Below are 15089 nucleotides of genomic sequence, written 5' to 3' on the forward strand. Positions count from 1 at the left end.
GGGAGAAAATGTGTGTGTGTACACTTCTTTTCTTTGCTGGGGAATGCAGCTGTATTAGAGGAAGAAACCAAGCAACAGCTCCTTAGCATTTAACATGCATTTTAAAGATAGTGCAATTTATGTATTTAAGCTTCTTTAACACAAGTTCTTGCCTTTCACTCCCACCCTGTGGCTTACACTGGTATTACATTTATTCTGACATCTAAAAGTCAATATTGAAAAATGTGATATAATGTATTGTATGGTTTAGATTAAAAAAAAATTCTATCATACCTAAAAAACTTTGTGTACCTTATAAAGTTATAAGTTGACAAGTTCCAAGATGTGAAGAAGTACTAGTATCATACAATTATAAGTTATAATTCAGTCAAAACGGTTAAGGACTTAAATTTAAGTTCAAAACAGTGGACTTTTATTTTTAGTGACTTTTAAGATTTTATTCAGTTAAGGTCATCGTAGCTTTTATGTGATTTTACCTTACTGTTTCTTATCATCTGAGTATATCTCCCTTTAATCTTGCTTTTCAAAAAGTTCTTTCAATTTCATAGGAGTCTCATTTATTCTTTAAGAAAAAGACTAGATTCTTATTTTTCTTAAAATTACTATCTTCTCCAATTTATTTCAGTTTATTATTCTACTTTTCCTGCTTTTTATAATATATTAGAGGCCCAGTGCATGGATTCATGCACTGGTGGGGGGCGTGGCCTGCAGGGACCTGCCTGCTGTGGGAGCGCTGCTTATCCCGGTCAGCCGAGCGACGGTGGACCCACCCTCTTGAGTGGCAGCTGAATGAGGAAATTAGTCTGAGCTGATATTTCAGGGTGATGTCTTTGGTAAAGGTATGTTCTATGTCCTGGAGGTACCTGGCAAGAGAGCTTTGCACCCCAAAGCCACTCGGTGAATGCCCTTGATGTGTGATGCCAGGTGGTGACACCACTGGGGATGTTCTGGGCAGCCATGCTTCAGGATCCTCAGCCATCAGGACAGCCTCCCCGGGGGTCCTCAGTCACATCCCCTCTTGCCATCCGCCTATGCCAGCTCCCCGTGCTCTTTCTAGAACACACCTTAGAGGGCCTGCATCAGCTGGTGGGGTCAGGCCAGAGTCCGGATTGTCTCAGGTATCTGATAGGGGCAGAGACTCGGCCTCACCCTGGGCCTGCTAGCGGCTGCTCCCTCTGCGGGAGTAGCTGCTCATCCTGGTGAGCAGAGTGGCGCACCCACTGTGGGAGCACACTGACCACCAGGGGGCAGCTCCTGCATTGAGTGTCTGCCCCCTGGTGGTCAGTGCACGTCATAGCGATTGGTCGACCAGTTGTTCTGGTCGTTCTGCTGTTTGGTTGCTGGGCTTTAATATAAATAGATATTTCCCAGCTTTTCTAGTAAATATTTCTAAATACCAATGCTTGCTTAACATTTCTAAAGTAGGGTATTACTTTGGTAATTAGTAAAATAAAATCTTGGCAACCCAATTTGTGATTTTATATATTATATCTAGTCAGATTGGGGTAAAATAAAGAACATTTCCTGCTACATACTTTTTGTCTGACAAACATTTAGGGCATGTTTTCTTCTGGATTAAAATTGCTTTATTGAGCTTATAAAACAGTCACTCAGAAAACATTTTCACATTCACAGTTTGTTTTTGAAAGTGGCAGACAAAGTTTTTCTTTAGTGCTATGTGCAATTAGAACATGCAATGCCTTTTAGTGTGGATTAGGAAGAAAGGTCACATGCCAACCATTCAGGATGCTAAACTTTGAAGATTATATTAAATCCATATCAACAAAATCTGAAGTAATATTAAGAGAATAGAAACATTTGACAATGTTAAACAAATCATAATAAAATATGTAATTAAATTCAATGGAACATCTAATCTCTTTTTAAAATTTACTACTCTAGGTTCTCGATATGAAAAACAATTATTTCATTAGGAACCAAAAAGAACTACTCTGTAATTTGAGCCATAAATGAAGGCAGCTACAGAAAGTGATAAAGACTATTTCATTTGTCAAATTACTGATGATTTTGACATAAACTAGGAATGACTGCTTCTGATGTTAAAGAAGCTTTAAAAGGGGAGAAGATGGAAGAAAAGGTAGGAAAAGAATGATAAATCTTTGGCTTCTCAAATAACTAATGTCAACTTATTTCTGTTGTGTTTAGATTTGATTACTGGTGTGGATGAATTTATCTGGAAAATACCCCTTGGGTGTACTGGCAGGGGGTAAGGAAGGACTCACTCTGAGGAATTTCTACTCTTCTTTGGGGTTAGAAATACAGCTATGCTTACTATTATTTTTGTTATTATTATTGAAGAAAAGTATTGTTCAATACTTTAGAATTTGATTGTTCTAAGCAATGTACTTCCCCTTTTATGATTGACACCAAATAAATCTGCTGATATATTAAGTAAAAATTTTAGGTCCCCAACACCCCAAGAAAAATTTTTTAAAAGGCACCTTTTGACATGTTAGTTCCGTTAAAAAAATAAAATAAAATAAAGACATACAGGGTTAATCTAGAATGGATGTAGTATTTTCCATTGACACAAATTTCTGAAAATGATCATTTATTTTTCTAAAGGGTTAGTATAGTCAATGGCAACTGCAACGCTTTTTCAGAAACTTAGGATTTTTTTTCAATGCTAAATAATCTTAATGAAGATTTCTCCGTTTGTTGAGCATCCCAGAGAGGAAGTACACATTAGAAGAAATAACTTGTATTTTCCTTGCTACTCTCAATATTATCCAAATGGACTCTGCACTGCAGGAAGTTGAAGTCATTAGAACTTCAAATAAGAAAGCAAGGGAACTTTGAACATTATGCTTTAGGAGATTTTAAACATTAAATCATTCAACAAATAAATTTGTCTTGAGGTACTAAAACTTAAAATAGTTAACATTATAAACTGTTCCAAGTACTAGTTTGGAAATGCTGAACTTGTGGAATGAATACTGACATAAGAGTTTTACACGTCATACTTTAAACCCATTTGAAAGAGTTGGAAGATATTGTAAAATGGTTCCTTAAATTTTCTTTTATGCGAATAGGGAGAACTTTGTTTTAGTATATATAAATCAATTTAAGCTTATTATATGTAAATAAACTTACCCATCTCATTGATGGATATTATATAAAAAATATACGTTTAAGGGCTTTTTGAATAAGCAATAATATTTAAGAAGAAAGAAAAAAACAAACAAACGCGAAGTGGCCAATATTTCATTAGGCCAAAGCCAGGTTTATTTTTAATGAAAAGGCAATGGAAAATATTTTTGTGCTGGAGTCCAGGTTCTGTTAGATATCAACATCTCCTCATCTAGGTAACTCAGTTGGTTAGGGTGTCATCCTGATACACAAAGGTTTCAGGTTCAATCCCAGGTCAGGGCACATACAAGAATCAACCAATGAATGCATAAATAAGAGGAACAACAAATTGCTGTTTCTCTCTCCCTTCCTCTCTCTCTCTCGAATCAATAACACACAACACACACACACACACACACACAAATGTATATGTCAATATCGCAAAGAAAGAAATGTATATTTTCCCTATGCCTGCTTTTAAAATATTTGGTAGTAAAAGTGCAAGTATTTTATTCCATTTATAAACCAACCAGAGGCCCGGTGCAGGAAATTTGTGCACTGAAGGGGGGGGCATCCCTCAGCCCAGCCTGTGCCCTCTCGCAGTCCGGGAGCCCTTGGGGGATGTCCGACTGCCGCGGAGGTGGGAGAGGCTACCGCCACCGCTGCTATGCTCGCCAGCTGTGAGCCTGGCTTCTGGCTGAGCGGTGCTCCCCCTGTGGTAGTGCACTGACCACCAGGGGGCAGCGCCTGTGTTGAGCATCTGTCCCCTGGTGGTCAGTGTGCATCATAGCAACCAGTCGTTCTGCCGTTTGGTTGATTTGCATATTAGCCTTTTATTATATGGGATTTGAAAAACACAGAAATGATTCACAATAGGCAAGATGTTCAATCTAATTGTCTATTGGCGGATGAATGAATAAAGAAAATCACATCTATATATCTATATACCTGTCTCTCTCTCTATATATATATACTGTATATCCCTATATATAGATGTAGATATAATAGGATATCATACACATACACATATAAAGGAACATTTTAAGGCTGAATATATCAACTTTAAAAAAAGAAAGATGTCATTTGAGACAGCATGGATGAACCTGAAGGATATCATGCTATGAGAAATAAGCCAGGCACAGAAAGACAAATACCGCATGATCTTACTTGTATGTGGAATTTAAAAAGTTGAATTCTTAGAAGTAGACAATAGAATGGTGGTTGCGAGGGTTTTGTGGAGTGGGTGAACAGTTACATGTTAGTCAAAGAGGACAAAATTTCAGTTTCAGGGGATAAATAAGTTCTGAAGATCAAATCTACAGCATGGCAACTACAGTTAATATTACTATTGTAATACTTGAATTTGCTAAGAGAGTTAAGTCTTAAATGTTTTCACAGCAATAAAAACAAAAGGTAACTATGTGAAGTGACAAATATATTTGATTGATTGTAATAATCATTTCATAGCCCTAACTGGTTTGGCTCAGTGGATAGAGCGTCGGCCTGTGGACTGAAGGGTCCCAGGTTCAATTCCAGTCAAGGGCATGTACCTTGGTTGCGGGCACATCCCCAGTAGGGGGTGTGCAGGAGGCAGCTGATCGATGTTTCTCATCGATGTTTCTAACTCTCTATCCCTCTCCCTTCCTCTCTGTAAAAAATCAATAAAATATATTTTAAAAAATAATCATTTCATAATGAATATATATCAAAACATCATGTACACTGTAAATATATACAATTTTTGTTAATTATACCTACATAAAGCTGGAGGAAAAAAGAAATGCAATGAAAAATTTAAATTCAGAATCACTTTTTCTAAGCAACTAGAGTCAGTGAATTGAGTTATGAAACTTGTGACGATTTTCCTAAACTCATTAATATGAAGTATCTTCTCTCATATGAAAAAAATTTTTAACTTTAAAGGCTAATACTGAATATAGGTGGTAAGTTTTCAATGATACATATTTGAATACAGTGATGACTGTCACTTTTATTCCAGTGTGCATATCAAAGATTGCTTTTAAACTCTGAGATTCTTGCACGTAAAAGGAATATTTACTTTCCTGAGTATAGCCAGTATTTGATTTTGTTCCTGGATGAGGCTTAACAGAATTATACTTTTAAAACAAAAAAAGAACTATGTTCTTACTTGGAACAATGTAAACTAAGAAACTGAAAATAAGGACTCACTTATCACTTAAGTTTTTTACACTAAGAATAAAATGTTAAAAGGAGAAACTGCGGTAAAATACAATAAGGGGCAAAAGTAGGTTTACAATTGTTCATATGGAAAATAATACAATTAATAAATAATACAAAAATAAGCCGTTTCATGTACTCACAACTGTAAACCGACTTTTGCTTTTAGATACAAGGATGTTATGATTAAAGTCAAGCACTGAATATGGTTGAATTAGTGAGAAAGTGAGAAAATGGATGAGACAGGGAAGGGATTAAAGTAGAAAATAGGAATAGGAGATTTGATAAGAATAAATATAGAAGCATGGTAAAAAAAAGTTTGAGGTCAAAAGGTTAATTAAAAATGCAAAGAAATTGTATTTATAAGAATGTATGGCTATATGAAATCTACGGTCCTCCCACCTTTGTTAACATTACTGAAAATCTAGCAAAGCAAGACACAAATTCTAGGAGCCTTGTCTGTTTTGCATGATGCAGAGTGCTAGGCACTCCTACTGCCAGTTTGGGAACAATTCCAGGGCAAATGGGATCCATCCCAGAGTCCTGAAGGAAGTGGAAAGAAAATAAACAATATAAAAATAAAATTAAATACCCCAGTTACTTCCAAGTTTGTTACGGGGTTCTGGTTTAATGTAAATCCCCCCAAAAGCTCTATCATTCAATGTTATAATAAAAAATTCTTTTAAAAAATATAAACATTCTTTACCAGTACTGCCACAATTACTATAATTTCAATTCATTGAAGTTAATTTGAAGCAGAGTAAGATTAATACCTTCCCACTATCTGTCTTTGAGTCTTTCACTTTGTTATTAGGTTCCTTTTGCATATGTCTTGTTTTCTCAATGGGAAGAAATAGCTCATTGTGGGAATACCTTTTAGTGCAAAACAGAAAATAAATTAAATGACCTATTAAAAAAAGTAAGGTTTCCCATAATTCTCTCATCCCTTCTCCAAACACTAGATTTAAAATGAACTAACAAGAAAAATAGAGACAGACTCATAGAGAGCAGACTGACAGATGCCAGGGGCTGGGGGAGGGGGAGAGGGAAATATTGGGCGGGTAGGTGAGGATGGAGGGACATGGACAAGTGTGGTGATTGTTGCCTGGGGAGGGGGAGGAGGGAGGTACATGGAGGGTAAAATAATTTATCTACAGGTCCAGCAGCTGAAGTAGCTGCAATTGGAATCAAGGCTGTTAACTTCTCAGGCACAGGGTTTGGCGACTAGAGAAGTGAAGTGGTACAATTATCAGCATGGTGAGGTAGACACATTTGAATGGTAACATTTACACATTGAAGTGATGTAGAATAATTTTAAGATTCTAAAACCTGTCTGTCATACAACAAACATATTCCTCACTCAGGAGTAGTCCTAAGCCAAGTGTTGCTGTTTAAATATTGCCTGGATGAAAACAACTCTTCGGTATGGCCTTTTTTTGTGTGCTCAAGAATGTCCAAGTAGAAATTTACATCCAAAAACAACCCAGATAGATTTATCAAGTTCTGCCAAACCAGTTCCCTTGCTGACAGGGACAATTTGGCAGTAATTTCTCAAACTTATTAAAAGTTAACCATTTGACAGCATGACAATGGAATATCCTTCTGATAAATCTATCCTCTCAAAACCTTAACTCCCTTTCTTGCCTCCCTATCTCCTAATAGAAGAGTGGGCAAATTTAAGTAGCTGATTTAAAATCCTTGTCTGATCATTTCAGTATCTGGATCATCTCCTGGTTGGTATCTGTTCCCTTGAAAATTAGTCACATTATCTTGACTCTCCATATGTTGAATAATTTTGGACTGTACCCTGAACATTGTTAATATTATGCTGTGGAGACATTATGTTACATGATGCCAGAGGATGTTGATGTTTTTATTTTTGCAGGCAATTAAGTAGGTCAGCCTCAGACTTCAAAATGCCACTCCTTTGAAGAGCAGTAACTCATATCTCAGTTCAGTCCTTTTAAGTTTCAGGTTGCCCCACACATATCCTGGGTTTGGGAGAGAGCCAGAGACTTGGGCTGAGTTTAAACACAGAAACTTAGGTTTTCTTCTCTGGCTCTCTCCTCTCTGGGGGTCTTCACTCCCTCTATGGTGACCATGGTTATTCTGGGCTCATCAGCTTCCTGCTTCTGCCAGCCAAATAAGTGTGGGCTTTCTATTGGAATTGTAGCCACTGCAACTGAGGCCACCCTTAGAACAAAACCACAGAAAACTAGGAATTTACTCTGAGCCATTACATTTGATTCCCTGCCAAAATGTGCAAAGTTCAGTCTCCGAAGTCCTCAGGTAGTTGATTTTTTTGTATGTTGTACAGGGTTATTACTGTTATTTATAGAGGCTTGTTTGGTACTCATTCCTTTATAACAGAAGTTGAACTTCCAAACTCAGTTTTTAAAAATCCCTCAATTCTTTTGAATTTCACCATGATTTTCATGAGATGACTTAATCACCAATCCAATAGCTTTTCCTAAAGCTCTTATTTTGTTTAATGCTTATTCGACAGTATTTCACACTACTGAGCAGCTCCTCCTCCTTGAAACTTTATTTATTTTTTGTTACCAGTGTAATATTTAGGTTTTCTTCTAAACTTTTAGTATTTTCATTGGTCCTTCTTTCCAGGTCATAAATGTGTGCATCCTCTAAGGTTCAGACATGTGTACACTGTTTTCCCTCATCATACACTCTTCTTATCATTCATTCTCACACCAAATCTATGGAGTATTCATCCCTAAAGTCTGTATCTTTAGGCTCACTCTTTCAATTCTCTTTTGATCCAATACAGTTTCACTTGTTCTGCTGTCTACTGTGTTAACACATAATACAATCACCTTTTCCTCAAATCTGGTACACACCTCTAATCTTCATTTCTCTTTTTTAATGTAAGGCATCCTGCTTAGCATCAAAAATCTTAAGGCAAGATAAAACCTTAAAGAAACTGAGGCTGGCTTTCTTAGAATAGTAAAATCCAAAACAAGACTGGGGGTGTGACAAAGGGTTACCAATTTTTTTATTTTGCCAAGAAGGTAGTAAAAACAACTAACTACCAAGATCTACTATCTTCTTCTTGTCAAAAAGAAATAGGCATTTGTTAAAAAAGTAGGAGGGGTTTTTAGATTCAGCTTTAGAAAAATGTTATCACTTCATCCTCAGGACAACATGAGAAGTAAGAGCTAAGGATAGGAATGGGGATCTGGGGTTCCAGCATGGGAAAAGAGGAGGCGGTGATAATGTTCAATCACCAGAGGCAAGAAGGAAAAGCAAGATGTACTGTGGCCATTTGGCCATCTAGCAAGAGTACATTCCAGATAATACTTTCAGGGACTATGAACAGGTCAGTAACCCCCTGCAGCATTATGTGGATGAAACTTCCTGGGAAACATGATGTCCTTAATGTTAAATAGTGGAGAGCAATTAGGAGTAAAAATAAGAGTATGTAAACCCATCCAATATGGAATTACTTAGATGAAACCTTAATTGAAACACAAAAATCATGCCTTTATTGATAAACAAAATGGGAGAAAGAAAACAAGATATCCATCTTGGAATTATTTGATTTTTCAAAAGGGACTTATCAGGGGGAAAAAATAATCACAGGTTAATGATATACAGAATGCCTGGAATATATTTTGCAGTTTAATTTTATTAGAATTGTAGGATATATCTATGTATATATCTTAGAGAAAAATATCAAGTATATGGAAAGATACATTTTGGCAAAAAAAAAAAATCTTTCAGGGAAAGAGTGAGCTCTCATAACATAGCAAGACCAATTAAACAAGCAACAGAGAACTTCAGAGAGCATAACAAATCAGGTGCAAATGAAAATTTAGTGAGATTTCCCTTCCACTCCCCTGCCAAATTCTAGTAATATTTTAGAGGGGACTACAAAGCCAATAAGAAGTTGTTAAATACAATGGGAAAGGTGCTATCTAGAGATTCTGTGGTTAAAGGAAGCTAATTGATTTTCTTACTATTGATTTTAGATCCTATAATACATCCTGTGCCTTTAAAAACAACCACCGAGTCCATAGTATGCAGCATTTCACAATTCACAAGTCTAGGGTTTTGTGGAACATCTCTGGAAATGCATCAGGTACCACACTCTTTTAACAGATTAGAGTCAAAATCAGAGCTTTCTCTAGATTTAATGTAGTAGGTATAGCTAAGTAACCAGGGTCGTGATTTAAAGCAGAGATGGGCAACCGGTTTTTGCCAAGGGCCATTTGGATATTTATAACATTATTTGCAGCCATACAGAATTATCAACTTAAAAATTAGCCTGCCATATTTGGTCCAACATTTAATGAACTCACCCCTAATTCCTTGGCAGGGCCAGACCAAATGATTTTGCGTGGACGTTCCCCGCCCAATTTAAAGTATAAAGACGTAAAGCAATTATTTATCCAAAAAATGTGAGAAGGACTGATGAGCAAGCAATATGACCTCCATGCATAAAGAAGAGTTCCTGAGGGAATGCTAGAGTATTCTTAGAGCATGACATATTTCCTGTAGATGAAAAGCAAGTAACTTAGTGAGAAAAGCACAACATAATTTATCTAACAGGAAATTATAATCTGGTAAAACCAGTGGTTCTCAAAATATGGTCTAGAATCCCTGGGGGATGGTGGGATGGATCTTGAGATCAGTTCAAGAGATCCATTGTTGGGAGAGAAAATCTGCTTGAGTCCTGAGTGTCCCTGCACATTTTTGCTGCACATGGCAAGAATACAAGACCAGGGACATTTCTCAGGGTTGTATTTTTTTTTAAATATATTTTTATTGATTTCAGAGAGTAAGGAAGAGGGAGAGAGATAGAAACATTAATGATGAGAGAAAAACATTGATTGGTTGTCTCCAGCACACGCCCTCCTCCCCCCCAACCCAGGCAATGTCCTCTTATTTATTTATTTATTTATTTATTTATTTATTTATTTATTTTTTTATTATTGCTTAAAGTATTACAAAGGGTATTACATATGTGTCCATTTTATCCCCCCGCCCTAGACAGTCCCCTAGCCTCCCCTATCCCCCAGTGTCTTATGTCCATTGGTTATGCTTATATGCATGCATACAAGTCCTTTAGTTGATCTCTTACCCCCCTACCTCCTGCCCCCCAACCCTCCCCGGCCTTCCCGCTGCAGTTTGACAATCTGCTTGAGGCAGCTCTGCCTCTGTATCTATTATTGTTCAAAAGTTTATAATGGTCTCTATTGTCCATGAATGAGTGAGATCGTGTGGTACTTTTCCTTTATTGACTGGCTTATTTCACTTAGCATAATGCTCTCCAGTTCCATCCATGACGTTGCAAATGGTAAGAGTTCCTTCCTTTTTACAGCAGCATAGTATTCCATTGTGTAGATGTACCACAGTTTTCTAATCCATTCATCTACTGATGGGCACTTAGGCTGTTTCCAGATCTTAGCTATGGAGAATTGTGCTGCTATGAACATAGGGGTGCATATATCCTTTCTGATTGGTGTTTCTGGTTTCTTGGGATATATTCCTAGAAGTGGGATCACAGGGTCAAATGGGAGTTCCATTTTCAGTTTTTTAAGGAAACTCCATACTGTCTTCCATAGTGGCTGCACCAGTCTGCATTCCCACCAGCAGTGCACAAGTGTTCCTTTTTCTCCACATCCTCTCCAGCACTTGTCGTTTGTTGATTTGTTGATGATAGCCAGTCTGACAGGTGTGAGGTGGTACCTCATTGCTGTTTTGATTTGCATCTCTCGGATGATTAGTGACTTTGAGCATGTTTTCATATGTCTCTTAGCTTTCTGAATGTCCTCTTTTGAAAGGTGTCTATTTAGGTCCTTTGCCCATTTTTTGATTGGATTGTTTATCTTCTTTTTGTTAAGTTGTATGAGTTCCCTATAAATTTTGGAGATTAGGCCCTTATCAGATATGACATTGGCAAATATGTTTTCCCACACAGTGGGTTTTCTTGTTGTTTTGTTGATGGTTTCTTTTGCTGTGCAGAAGCTTTTTATTTTGATGTAGTCCCATTTGTTCATTTTTTCTTTAGTTTCAAGTGCCCTAGGAGCTGTATCAGTGAAGAAATTGCTTCGGCATATGTCTGAGATTTTCTTGCCTTTGGATTCTTCTAGAATTTTTATGGTTTCCTGTCGTACATTTAAGTCCTTTATCCATTTTGAGTTTATTTTTGTGTATGGTGTAAGTTGGTGGTCTAGTTTCATTTTCTTGCATATATCTGTCCAATTTTCCCAGCACCATTTATTGAAGAGACTATCTTGGCTCCATTGTATGTTCTTGCCTCCTTTGTCAAATATTAATTGAGCATATTGGTTCGGGCTGATTTCTGGGCTCTCTATTCTATTAAGGCAGGCAATGTCCTCTTGATCGGAATCGAACCTGGGCCCTTCAGTCCACAGGCTGATGCTCTATCCACTGAGCCAAACCAGCTAGGGCCCAGGGTTGCATTTGTGAAGGAAAAACTTGGAAGGATGAAGTATGTTCCCCTCTTGGATAATGAACAGGCTGCTTTACTGCTTGTTATAAAATGGTGAGTTTCCCAAGCTCAATGTTCCTCTCCTTTAATGTCCTAGCATCCATGTGAGTCTACCAGGTCACCCTCAGGCAAGACCAATGCAAATATAAAATGCTCTTGCAGGGTGCTGCACTATGAGTAATAAAGATGTTTTCCTCTGATCCAGGAGTCTTTTGTCTTCTTCCAGCATTCAGGAAGCAATAACTGGCTTATTAGCTTGTCAGTGATTTTAGTAGACCCTAAAACCCATGGGTCAACTACTGTCACAATACCATTAGATGTTACTTGCCTTTTTTTTTTTTTTTTTTTAAAAATATATTTTACTGATTTTTTACAGAGAGGAAGGGAGAGGGATAGAGAGTTAGAAACATCGATGAGAGAGAAACATCGATTAGCTGCCTCCTGCACACCCCCTACCGGGGATGTGCCCACAACCAAGGCACATGCCCTTGACAGGAATTGAACCTGGGACCCTTCAGTCTGCAGGCCGGCGCTCTATCCACTGAGCCAAACAGGCCAGGGCTTTTTTTTTTTTTTTTTTTTTTTTTTAACTGTGTTGACATTTATACTGATGATGCAAAAGTGATGGTAAAATTGCTGGTGCCAAGGCCATGGTACCAAATTGTAGTCATTGTATGTATTTTTCAATATCATACTCTGAGTAAAAAAAGGAAAAAAAGCCAGTTTCACTGGACAATGTCCTTGATGAGCCTATAAAGATTTCTTGAATTATATTTCCCAGTTAACCTCTTTTCAATATTGTGTGACAAAATTGGAAATATACACAAAGGCCTCTGTTTCATAGTGAATCACAAGGGTTTTCTTGGGGAAAGCACCTAGTGTAACTGTTTGCATTGCAAAATGAACTAGTCACTTTTTTTTTTTAATGGGATGCCATTTTTCCTTGAAAGAAGACTGATAGGCAAGCTATGGTTAGGCAGACATTTTCTGAAAAGCAAATGAAGTTAGACTCTGACTTAAAACCCCCCAAAAAACACAACTGAGAAGATTTGTTGTCCATAAAAAAATTTAAGTTTTCATGTGAAAATTAAAATTATGGAAAACTTGTACCCATTACAATAAGCTTGACAACTGCCCAATATTTAAAAGACTATTCTGATAAGATCAGTGATGATGTTAAATGGGATTTTAAAATATATCTTACAATAAAGCAATATTTGGGAGATTTACATACTTCAGTGAACCAGTATTTTCCAAATGGCTAAATTCATGATGCTACAAAATCATGTATAGGTAAAAGACACATTCAAAGTATAAGATAAGCCACTGGTTTTTAATATAGCAATAAAGTTTGTTAGTTTCGGCTGTTATACTACTGTTAACACTTAAGAAACTACTATTTATCAAGTTTTGGAGCTGTATCAAAGAAGAATATCTAACATTTCTAAAAGGGTTGTTAAAATATCCTTCCCTTTGCCCTGACTGGTTTGGCTCAGTGGATAGAGCATCGGCCTGCGGACTGAAGGGTCCCAGGTTCGATTCCGGTCAAGGGCACTAAAAAAAAAAAAAAAATACCCTTCCCTTTCCCACCTACATATCTGTGTGAGGCTAAAATTTATTCATATAATTTAACAAAACAATACACACCAAAAAAACCCCTCAAAATACAAAATATTACAACAGATCAATGCTGAAGCATTTCGTAACAATGAAAACCAAATATTTTCAATTTTGAGGACTTTTAGGATCAAAGATTATGACATACTAGGGGCCCGGTGCACGAAATTCGTGCACTGTGTGTGTGTGTGGGGGAGGGGAGTGTCCCTCAGCCCAGCCTACCCCCTCTCACATACTGGGAGCCCTCAGGCGTTGACCCCCATCACCCTCCAATCGCAGGATCGGCCCCTTGCCCAGGCCTGATGCCTCCGATCGCCTGATCGGCCCCTTGCCCAGGCCTGACGCCTCCGCCAGAGGCATAGACCCCCATCACCCTCCGATCGCCTGATCGGCCCCTTGCCCAGGCCTGACGCCTCCGCCAGAGGTGTCAGGCTTGGACAGGGGACCCCCATCTTCCCCTGATCACTGGCTCTGGCCCCCGCCCAGGCCTGAGGCCTCTGGCCCAGGAATCATGCCTGGGCAGGGGACCCCCATCTCCCTCTGATAGCTTGCTCCACCCCCCGCCCAAGCCTGACGCCTCTGACCCAGGCTTCAGGCCTGGGCAAGGGGACCATCATATCCCCCCAATCACCGGCTCCACCCCCCACCCAGGCCTGATGCCTCGGCCAGAGGAGTTGACCCTCATCACCCTCCGATCACCAATCACCGGATCGGCCCCTTGACCAGGCCTGAGGCCTCTGGCAGAGGCGTCCGGCTCGGGCAGCGGGGACCCACAGCTGCAGCGGCCCCGCGATCGTGGGCTCCGCTTTAGGCCCAGGCAAGGGACCCCTAGCTCCCGGGACTGCCAGCTTCGACCGTGCCCAGCTCCCATCGCTGGCTCCACCCCTACTTCCTGTTATCACTGGCCAGGGCGGAAAAGGAGCCTGATTCTCCGATCATGGCTGGGGGGCAGGGCAAAGGCGGCCCCCAGCTCTTAGCTCCCCACTGGGTTTCCGATCACTGTCAGTGGCAGGGGGCTTCTTCCTGCTTTCCCTTTCGCCTCCCTGCATTGTGCCTACATATGCAAATTAACCGCCATCTTGTTGGCAGTTAACTGCCAATCTTAGTTGGCAGTTAATTTGCATATAGCCCTGATTAGCCAATGAAAAGGGTATCGTCGTACGCCAATTACCATTTTTCTCTTTTATTAGATAGGATTAATAAGAGAAACTAGATTGTTTTGGGGGGCTAGTCCTAACCTACTGAGGTTGAAAACAGCCTTTCATGCCTTGGTCAAGAGAAATCAGGGCTGAATAAAATATACAAGCTCTGTTTTGTGGGCTCTGGAATAGAGTAGAAAAAAAAGAAAAATGGGATATGTGAGAAAGGGGATAATTGGGGGAATTAAGGGGAGAAAAGCCATACAAAAGATACTCAAATTTGCTTAGAAACCCAGAAGAGATTTAAAAAAGTGATATACCACTTCTCATTTTCTCTTCCTCTCAAAAACCCTAAAATGATATATTGAATTAAAAAAAAAAACAAAAACAGAGACCCAGAATAGGAAAGGGTTAGGATGAATAAATAATTAATATTTGGAAACAAAATTTCTGCAAAAGAAATTTCAATGTAAGTATTAAAATGCTTTGGATATCAGTATTATTTTTTCTTATTGTGACACAGTTATTATAACACTTTGGAAAAAAACTTTGAACTTTAAGCAATGAACTGT

General features: G+C 38.6%; 1 protein-coding gene across 6 annotated transcripts in view; it reads right to left on the minus strand.

Moving 5' to 3' along the window:
• Positions 1-15089, minus strand: part of TANK (TRAF family member associated NFKB activator) — a 99878-nt gene that overhangs the window by 11528 nt on the left and 73261 nt on the right. The gene's annotated exons all lie outside the window — the stretch shown is intronic.

Source organism: Myotis daubentonii, chromosome 7 (assembly GCF_963259705.1).
Source record: "Myotis daubentonii chromosome 7, mMyoDau2.1, whole genome shotgun sequence".
Lineage (NCBI taxonomy): Eukaryota > Metazoa > Chordata > Mammalia > Chiroptera > Vespertilionidae > Myotis > Myotis daubentonii.